Source organism: Papio anubis, chromosome 9 (genome assembly GCF_008728515.1).
Source record: "Papio anubis isolate 15944 chromosome 9, Panubis1.0, whole genome shotgun sequence".
NCBI classification, from domain to species: Eukaryota; Metazoa; Chordata; class Mammalia; order Primates; family Cercopithecidae; genus Papio; species Papio anubis.
Window position 1 is genome coordinate 94,571,613 of NC_044984.1, and position 11,002 is coordinate 94,582,614.

General features: G+C 42.1%; 1 pseudogene; it reads right to left on the reverse strand.

Moving 5' to 3' along the window:
• The window catches only part of LOC101026244, a 32,295-nt pseudogene extending 21,911 nt beyond the window's left edge, over positions 1-10,384 (reverse strand).
• Positions 10,385-11,002: the final 618 nt, after the last annotated feature.

The window sequence follows — 11,002 nt, forward strand, 5'->3', positions numbered from 1 at the left end:
TGGCTCACGACTATAATCCCAGCACTTACAGGCCTTTGGGAGGCCAAGGCAGGGGGATTCGTTTGAGCCCAGGAGTTAGAGACTATCCTGGGCAACAAAGGGAGACTCTGTCTCCACAAAAAAATTAAAATTAAAATTAAAAAATAAGCCAGGTATGGTGGTGTGCCTGTGGTGCCCCATCTACTCAGGAGGCTGAGGTGGGAAAAGTGCTTGAGCCCAGGAGGCTGTAGTGAGCCATGATTGCATCACTGCACTCCATCCAGCACGGTCAACAGAACAAGGCTCTGTCTTTAAAAAAAAAAAAAAAAAATTCTGTCTCCTGTACTGCTTAACTCTATCAAAACTTGAAAACTACTCTTTTCTCACAGATAATAAACTTTTTAAAAAAGTAACAAATGTGTTTGATTACAAATTTTATAGCACTCTAAACATTACTGTAGCTAAATAACATTAGATACCAACTTAACTTAAATATTGCCAGGCAGACAAGCAAAAATTTATCCATATCTAAAAACTCAATTTTATAATGGGTTATCTTATTTCTGTTGCACAAAAATACAGGTTACTATCGGTATTTTTTTTTTTTTTTTTTTTTTGAGACAGAATCTCACTTTGTTGTCCAGGCTGGAGTGCAGTGGCATAATCTCAGCTCACTGCAACCTCTACCTCCTGAGTTCAAGCAATTCTCCTGCCTCAGCCTCCTGAGTAGCTGGGACTACAGGCACATGCCACCACACCTGGCTAATTTTTGTAGTTTTAGTAGAGACGGGGTTTCACCATATTGGCCAGGCTGGCCTCGAACACCTGACCTCTTGATCTGCCTGCCTTGGTCCCCTAAAGTGCTGGGATTACAGGTGTGAGCCAAGCATCTGGCCTTAGAGTATTTTTCATCTACATATTTATTCATATATATGTTTCCAACCATTTATATTTTTATTCATTCACTCACTCACTCATTCCTGTTTTTTGTTTTTTCATTCACTCAAATAGTTTAGTATCTGCTTTACCCAGGTACTGTTTTAGGTATAATGTATCCAGTAGGCAACTAGGTGGATACAGTTCCTACTCTCATGAAACTAATATTCTAGGAAAGGGGAGAAAGACAATGAGGCAGTGAAATAGAGGGCCTGCCAGATAGTGATAGTTGCTAAGGAGAAAATTAAGTAGAAAAGAGGGACAAGAAGTAGGAGATTTAAGTTGCAATTATAACTAGGGCAATCAGAAAAGATTTCCCTAAGATGACACTTGCACAAATATCTGAAGGAAGATAGGAAATCAGTTATGCACATATGTGGAGAAAGCATTCCAGATGGAAGGAACACCAATTGTAAAGGTTACTGAGATAGGAGCATGCCTTGTAGGTTTGAAGAACAGAACCTAGGTCGGTTGTTGGAGTGGAATAAATGAGGGCAAAAGGTAACCAACTGAACATACAGTGACAGTTCACAATATCTATTAACCATTAAAACAATTTTTAATAAAGATTCAATATCAAATACTATCTATAATAAATGCTTCTGGAAAGATCCTATTTGAATTCATAGCTACGGTGACTGCAATGGACCCAACCCTATTTATCCCTCAAGTTTTATGTGCGTCGTAATAATAATAGCATCTACAGACAAGCAAAAACTGCATTGGGAATCTGAAGAATAAGATTACACACCGAACCAGGTCATAAACTGTAAATTTGCCTGATACGGAAAGAATGAAATAAATGATTTTCCCAAAATGCCACAGTCATATAATATTACGCAAATAACAAAAATCCAATGTTATTCTGAATTATCAATCTTAATTTTACGAGTTTTCTAAAGACAATTTTTTTTTTTTTGAGATACAGTCTCGCTCTGTTGCCCAGGCTGGAGTGCAGTGGCGCAGTCTCAGCTCACTGCAACCTCTGCCTCCTGGGTTGAAGCAATTCTCCTGCCTGGCTAAGTTTTGTATTTTTAGTAGAGACAGGGTCTCACCATGTTGGCCAGGCTGGTCTCGAACTCATGACCTCGTGATCCACCCACCTTGGCCTCCCAAAGTGCTGGTATTATAGGCATGAGCCACTGCACCTGGCTTTGATCATTTATATTAACTAAAAGTTTTTTAAAAATCAATATTTCCATAAAGAGGATCATGACTTCTAAGTGTTCTATTTCCCAAAAAATTTTGAGCCATTGGACTAGACAGCCATTTATTTCTTGTAACATTTATTAAATAATTTGCCAAGCTTTTATGTTTTAAGTCCCACAAAGAAAATGCAAGCCTCAATTAGGCCTTCTGCTTCCAGAAATACCTGCTAATAAAGTGTCTCCCACATCACTGGTGGTTAACAGATGGCAGTAGAGAGAATGACAGACAACAGGAAGTGCATAGATACCTTTGTTTCCTTCAGGGGTCGGCTTCTTCTTTTCTTCCTGTACTATGGACTCCTCTAGGTCCTTAGGGGTTGGGTCTAAAAATTCCCACTCTTCATTGGTATAAAACACAGTCCTCCGACTATCATTATGTCCATTCCCAGGATGGAAAGAATACATCAAATTTCTATTAAGAAAAATGATATGTGTTATTAACAAAAAGTAAAACAAAACATAATCTTATGTATATAGGATTGGCAAAAATCAAAATATCTGATAATATCAAATGTTGGTGAGAATATGGAGAAACTGGGATTCTTATACACTGCTGGTGGGAGTATAAATTGATAATATTACCATGGAGGGTAACTCAGCAAGGTACTGCTAAGTTGGAGAGGTGCCTGCCCCTAACACCCAGTATTTCCTAAAAGAAATCCTTACATACGTGCACAAGGAGACACAAACCAGAACACTCACCATAGCACTGTTCATATTACAAAAAACAAAAAAACAAAAAAAAGGTACAACAACCTAAGTATTCATCAACAGGAGAATACACTGTGGCATACTCATATAGTCAAGTACGATACAGCACTCATTCATTCAACAAATGTTGATTGACCCTATAATATGCCAGACAATATCTAGTGAACAAAACACAGCAAGATTCTTGTTCTTGTAGAATGTACATTTCAGCTAAAGCTATCCGTGTCATAGGGATAAATATTTTTTAAATGCTGAATGAAAAGTGAAAGAAAATGGAAGAATTATAGGTACAGCATAATACTGTTTTATGTCTTCAGATAATACTGTTAATAGAGACTATTTATAGATACATACATATGTAGTAAAACTATTTTTTTAAATCCGCACATGAATGACAATAATCAAATACAGAATATTGGCTACTTCTGTAAAGGGAAAGAAGAATAGGATTAAGAAGAGAGGATTTGGCTGGGCATGGTGGCTCACGTCTGTAATCCCATCACTTTGGGAGGCTGAGGTGGGAAGATCACTTGAGATCAGGAGTTTGAGACCAGCCTGGCCAACATGGTGAAATCCCATCTCCACTGAAAATACAAAAATTAACCATGTGTGGTGGCACATGCCTATAATCCCAGCTACTAGGGAGGCTGAGACGGGAGAATTGCTTGAACCCAGGAGATGGAGACTGCAGTGAGCCGAGATTGCACCAATGCACTCCAGCCTGGGCAACAGGGTGAGACTCTGTCTGGAAAAAAAAAAAGAGGATTTTAATTGTATCTGTACTACTTTGTTTTTAAAAATGCAGTGGAAAAATGACAAAACTATAAAAACGAGTCATGGCTATCTGCATAATCAATACACTTGCCTGAGTGCTAAAAATATTTCATTAAAAGTTTTAAAAACTAGGTTGGGATTTCCGTTTCCAGTGAAGATGGAATAACAGGAACTACATTTACCTTCCGCCATGAAAACGAAAGAACTGAAAAAAGTATAGAAACTGTGGTTTTCGGTCATTGGCCGTCAGGCGCAAAGGACAGTGATCCTGAGAGAGGGAAAGCCAATGAGGTAAGCCCACCTTACTGCCCGGGGACAGTTTCCGGGCCGGGGTGCAGGCAAGGGGCACCCAGGAGGAGCCCAGCATCTCTTTGAGCTGAGAAGATAGACTGGGGAGTCTCAAGGCAGTTGCAGCTCACAGAGCAGGGTAATAAAGAGACGGGGGCTGCATAGAGGTAGTGTTGCAGAGATCTTAGATGGTCCCCCAAATCTTCAACTGAGTACTGATCAGGGCTTGCATGTGAGAAAACTGAGAACAGGGAAAGAACCCCGTGAGAGAAGCAAAGGAAACAATCCCAGAGCCTCACATAGGACCGGACATAGTGCCTAATCTCACCAGTCAGAGTGGAAAACCTCATAATTCACAGGGCATCAGAAAGAGTACTCAGAAAGGCTACTGACAGCATCCCTAACGCCTGCTCTCATCTTACCTAGTAAAGCTTAAAAGCAAACTTCAAAAGGATCAAACTGTTTCTGAGTAACTTAATACATCCAAGAACAAAGCTCAAGGATATTTATAGCAATACCAAAAAATCCAGCACACAAAAAGGTAAAATTCACAATAGTTGGTATCTAATTTTAAAAATGACCAGGCATGTGAGAAGTGAGAAGTACAACACGTAATGAGGAGAAAAATCAGTCAACAGAAACAGGCCAGAAACAACAAATGATAACATTAGCAGACAGGGACTCTAAAAGTTCTAACTGTATTCTTCATGTTCTCGGAGCTAGAAAAAAAGAATGAACATCTTAAGAGACATGGAAGATATTTTTTAAACAACAGATTTAAATCAAATTTCCAAAGATAAAACTATAATGCCTGTGGTGAAAAATATGCTAAATGGGAATAAGAGCAGACTAGACATTGTAGAAGGAAAGACTAGTGAATTTGATGACCCTGCAATAGAAATGACCTAAAATGAAACAGAAAAAAGACAAAAGAAACAAGGGAAGGAAGGAAGGAAGGAAGGATAGACCAACGAGCCAGTCACTGAAGGAGAGCAGAAAGGGAGGAAATGGAATAAAAGTATGTGAAGAAATAATGACCAAAAAATTTTCCAAATTTGATGAAAACTAGAAACTCACAGATCAAAGAAGCTCAACAAACTTCAAGCACAAGAATCATGAAGAAAACGGTATCAAGGCACATGATAACTAAATTGCTTAATATAAATAATATTTACAGTTGTAAGTATAACCTTAACTCGCAAAAGAAATAAAGGAATAGTCAAATTTTAAAAGTTAAACTGTCAAAAGATGAAGAGCCATCTTAAATTAATTCATTTGAGCAGTCAGTAAGTGGAGTGGTGAGGAAGAGAACATGCTCACATGAACCACCTACACATACACATATGCTTATATTCTCTTACTTCATAGAGCCATACTTATTGAATACTACTCAGCAATAAAAGAGATGAAATATGAAAACACCAAACAATACAAATAAGTCTCCAAAAGGTTAAGTGAAAGAAAACACACAGGAGACTACACAGAGTAGGATTCCATTTATATAAAATTTTTTGTAGTGACACAAAGCTATAGTGACAGAAAGCAGATCAGAGGTTGCCCAGGGCTGGGGATTAAGGGAAGGGATCAACTGCAAAAGAGCGTGAAGGCATTTTTAAAGGTGATGGAAATGTCCTACTTATCTTGATTATGGAGGTGTTTACATCACTCTGTATAATTTCTAAAATTCATCAGCGTATTCACCTAAAATAAGTGAACTTACTGGAGGTAAATTATACCTCAATGAAGTTATTAAAATAAATATGCAAATAAATACGGAAGAGGAAGAAATGTATAATGTGGTGTTTTCTGAGGAAGATTAAAGGTAAGGAGGCAAAAGGTGGTTTCATCTCTAGTTTGAATCAGGCAGATGATATTCTCATGTAAAATAGTAATTTCTCAATTTTTTTTTTTCTTTTTGAGATGGAGTTTCAGGCTTGTTGCCCAGGTTGGAGTGAAATGGTGCGATCTTGGCTCACTGCAACCTCCACCTCCTAGGTTCAAGTGATTCTCCAGCCTCAGCCTCCCCAGTAGCTGGGATTACAGGCGCCTGCCACCACGCCCAGCTAATTTTTGTATTTCTAGTAGAGACAGGGTTTCGCCATGTTGGCCAGGCTGGTCTCAAACTCCTGACCTCATGATCCTCCTGCCTTGGCCTCCCAAAGTGCTGGGATTATAGGCATGAGCCACCGCGCCGCGCCCCTCAATGTGTTTTTTAAAGCATATCGTTTTTCCTTTTTACTTGTACTTTAAACACTCAGAAGAATGCAGAGAAGTTATGTAACACACTTATGTTCTCATCACACTGTTACAACATGTGAATGTATAACCTTTTGCTAACCGCTTTAACAAAGAGTCACTGTTTAGAACTCATATTCACTTTCTCATAGCTTATTTACTTAGGACCAAGAGGAAGCTGGTCAACAACGTAAAGCATCTTGCACGTGCTATTTATTTCCTAAGTCTCTTCCAGAGCCTGGCATTGTGCCACACATTTTCATAGAAAACTGCATAAAAGGATTCTAGTCAATTCCCATGTAACCCAATGAGCAAGATACTGTATAAAGTCTGATTTTATAAAAATTATTAAAAAATTATAAAAGTTTAGAGAAAGCTATTTCAAAACAGCTGCTCAGGAAGAAAACTCTCACAAATGCTTGCTATACTTTTCCTCGTTTTTTTTTTTTTGACACACCACTGGACTCAGTGTACCATGACGTTTCAGTGGCCCTGCCTGTGGCAAGGATCTCACAACAGCCTTCTCTTAGGTGATATGCCACTGCTACCACCATCAATTTTAGGAATTCAATTCTCCTTGCCATTTGCCCTAGCCATCAAACTGTGCTCCTTAGCTCTGGTTCCTAAAGGATGAATGCAGGAAAGAGGAGTAAGAGCAGGGACACCCCACATGGCCTGCGGAGAAAGAACAGCAATTTCAATGACTTAGAACTGCCACACACACTCCTTCCTCCCACCATGGTTCTGTGTTTCCAGCCTGTCACAAGCCGACTCACACAAAGCTGTGCTCTAACCTGCAGCTGAGGGACAGCCTTGCTCGGGGTGCGGTGCCACTTGCCAAGCCCTGGGTAACAGAGAAATGGAATCAGGCTCAAAGTGAAAGCCTCCTAAAGCTGCTCTTGTGTGGTGAAACCCAATTCCGGGACTGTGCAACAGGGAGGTCATTAGGGGGCAGACTTTTCAGACACACTCACCCTGTCTGCTCTGGCCCACAGAGGCCTCGGTGGTAAGCATGTGTCCTGCCTGTGCACTGTACTGCGGAGCTCACAGCTGGTTTAAATGGAGGGTGTTTTGAAGCTGGTGTTAGAGTCTGTTCTATGGCAGCACCTGCTGGTTAAAGATCCCAATCTCATTTGACAGATCTTTGAGAGGCCTTCTGTGTTCTCCCAGGCATTGTGCCAGGTGCCCACCTATAAACACTCAGCTGCTCTGAAGTGGAAAGTGCCACCAACCAGCAAAAGAGCACCTTGGTAGGGGCTGTGTTCAGCCGGAGCTTTTTTTAAACAAATACCAGCGATCTGTGTCATCATTAAGAAAACCACTTTCTAAGCTTACATATTTCAGATGGAAGTCAGAACAGTTTAAAAATGTCTTAACTAAAACAGTTATCATTTTTTTGACATGCATTTTTTGACACGCGTTTGAATTCTGTTAACCAGCTAGAATTTATGAGTTGACAGAATTGTTGGGAAATGTTCCATCAAATCTCTTCCGAGTTAACCCCTCCACAAACTGCCTGCACAGCCACGTTTTAGGCAACACCACAACCTCTTCAGCAGTGGGATGCCACGGCCGAAGCAGAGGGTTTGCACTTGCCGGGACTTTGTGCATAGGAGGGAGGCAGGCTACCACTGCTGCCAGCTCCCTTCCTTCCTCCAGACTACAAGCCCTGTTGAGGGAAACAAAGGTTGGGGGTGCAGGGAGGAGGTGGTTGGGGGGGGTTCCTCTGTAGCCATCCCAATAAAGTTGACTCAGTATTTTCTCCTCCACAAATTAATTCCTCAAATATACTCTCACAAGGACCCAGATATATATATACACACACACACACACACACACACACACACACAAGGATACCAGAAAAATGCTATTTGAAATGACAAAAAAGTAGAAACAAGCAGATGTCCATGGCTAGGAAACTGGTTAAATTAGGGCACATTCATACAGCTGAACTCTGTTAGAACAAGAGCTCTAATAAAGACTAACAAGTTAAGACATTCCATATCAGTGCCTAATAAAATGTCCCAGCTCAAAGGGGCATGGCAAGTGGCCCTACACTCCCCACCATTGCTAACCCCTCCTGACTCACCTGCAGGTAAGAGCACAGCTTTGGCGCAAGTGGGCCTCATGACATGGTAAATATAGAGAAACCATGTTTGAGGGAAGAGTGAGTGGAATTCTAAGTCACTGAAATAGCTACACACTAAAACAGTGGATACTGCATGATCCCTCTGTGTAGATCACATATACACTGAGCAAATTTCAGGGCGCATACATAACCAGTTTCAGTTCTAGTGGTGACTTCTGGGAAGTGGACTTAGAAGGACTTTCACTTTTAATTGCGTACCCCTCAGCAATGGCTGATTTTTCTTTTTATACACATGCATGCCTTTTACAATGAAATACAAAGACACAACTAAGAAGGCAGGCCAAATAGGGAACCTGTCAGGTGGCAGGCCTGCAAGCCAGAGGTCACTTGCTATGGACGTTTGAACATCCCCTCCAAAGCTCATGTTGAAATGTAATTGTCATTGTGACAGTATTAAGAGGTAGAACCATTAAGAGGTGATTAGCCCATGAAGGCTCAGTCCTCATGAATAGATTAACGCTGTTATCTCAGGAGTGGGCCTAGATTCAACTGCAGAAGAGGAGACGGCAATGTGGCCAGGGAAGCAGAGATTACAGCAAGCCAGCCGTAGGCCAAGGAATGCCAACAGCCACCAGAAGCTGGAAGAGGCCGGGAACCAACTCTGCCTTGGAGCCTCCAAAGAAACCAGTCCTGTCGACACTTGAACTTAGGCCTAGTGAAGCTGATTTTGAACTTCTGGACTCCCAAACTATCAGAGAATAAATATGTGTTGTTTTAAGCCATCAAGTTTATGGTAACTTGTTACAGCAGTCAGAGCAAATTAATACAACCACTCTCTAATAAGCTATTGCCCTTCAAACCAAGGACTTTGTGAGGCTGCTTTCTGCTGTGGTCCAGGCTTCAGTTGGCATTCAAGTTTGGAGCATTAATGTCCAAAGTTAGAATGTATTTACTTCTGATATGATGTCTTTTGATCCTGAGGATCTGGGAGGGTGTCATCAGAAAGATCCTTTCCAAAATACTCTAGACATTTACGTGGACAGATGAGTACATCATCCTTCCAATTCTAACACATTGGAGCAAACACCTAATAAAACATGCACGGCCTCAAATAAACCAAACATCTAAGAAACAATACTCTTGTTGTAGAACTTTCAGACAGGTACAGCTCCACTGGTTCCCTACTGCCCAAAGGGCAGACACCCCTATCCCTTCACCCTGGACTCCCTGGCCTCCTCAGCTCCTCTTCTATCCTCACCCCCTTAAGCACCCTATGCACCCGGCAGGAGAACCCACGCCACTTGTGAGACACACCCTGTTCTGACTTCCTTGCCTCTGCACGGGTGTCTTTGAACTTGCATTTCCCTTTGGCCAGTCCCTCTCCATCTCTCAAGCCCTTTAAGTCAAAACTCATCTTCACAGCAAAACCATCACTAGCCTCTTCCAAAACCCACACCACAAAGAATAAGTGATTTCTTCCTGGTGCACCCAGGGAGGCTGTGACATGTCGGGTGCAGCCCTGAACTGCACCCTATGGCACCTGAGGCAGAGGACTCACAGGCCTTGCCTGCCTGTCTTCCTGAGAATCCTTCAAACTGCTGAAGGCAGGGAGGGACAGCCTCTTACCCAAGGGAACAACCTCAGCCCCATCCCACAGTGGCAGGGAGAGGAAGATGCAGCAGGGAGGGAGGGAGCACCAGCTGCACAGCCAAGCAGTCCTGCAGAATGGGCTTCTCTAAACTTGAGTGGTAAACCACTGGTAGCCAGGGATATCAAATTAAGAAGATATGAAATCAATTTTGAGGGGACAAGCATTTTCTTTAGTATTAAAAGAGAAAATAGTACTTAGCTTTACTATATGTAGTAGTGACATTTTCTTTCAGTTTTATGTACACACTGACAGTATACATTTACATACAAACATGTGTATTATCTGCTGTCTGATCCCAGTCAAAAAAGTGAACAACACTGTGTCCGAAGGTAACGTCTTTCCCAGTGTGTCCAGAATTGGTTCCTTTCGCTGGGTTCTTAGTCTCGCTGACTTCAAGAAGGACGCCACAAACCTTTGCAGTGCGTGTTACAGCTCTTAAAGGTGGCACGGACCAAAACAGTGAGCAACAGCAAGATTTATTGTGAAGAGTGAAAGAACAAAGCTTCCACAGCGTGGAAGGGGACCCGAGCAGGTTGCCACTGCTGGCTGGGGTGGCCAGCTTTTATTCCCTTATTCGTCCCCACCCACGTCCTGCTGATTGGTCCATTTTACAGAGTGCTGATTGGTTCATTTTACAGAGTGCTGATTGATCCATTTTGCAGAGTGCTGATTGGTGCCTTTACAATCCTTTAGCTAGACAAAGAGCACTGATTGGTGCGTTTTTACAGAGTGCTGATTGGTGCATTTACAATACTGTAGCTAGACACAGAGCACTGATTGGTGCATTTACAATCCTCTAGCTAGACAGAAAAGTTCTCCAAGTCCCCACTCGACCCAGGAAGTCCAGCTGGCTTCACCTCTCATCAGGAGGCCAAACAAAAAAGACAGTGCTGAAAGGAACCATCGTCTTGCTAGGGAAGGGAGTGTGGCACAAAGGCAGGTGGGTGTGGGCAGACCCCCCTGCCACGGGTGTGCAGGGCAGAGGACGATGAGCCCCAGGCAGCAGGAGCAGGAGCAGTAGAGCAACTCTGCTCCTGGAAGGGTCTGGAGCCTTCCCTCATCACTCTTCCTCAAGTTGATGCTGGACACCCACCATGTGCCAGGCTGCATGAGGCGCTGGGGTAAACCAGA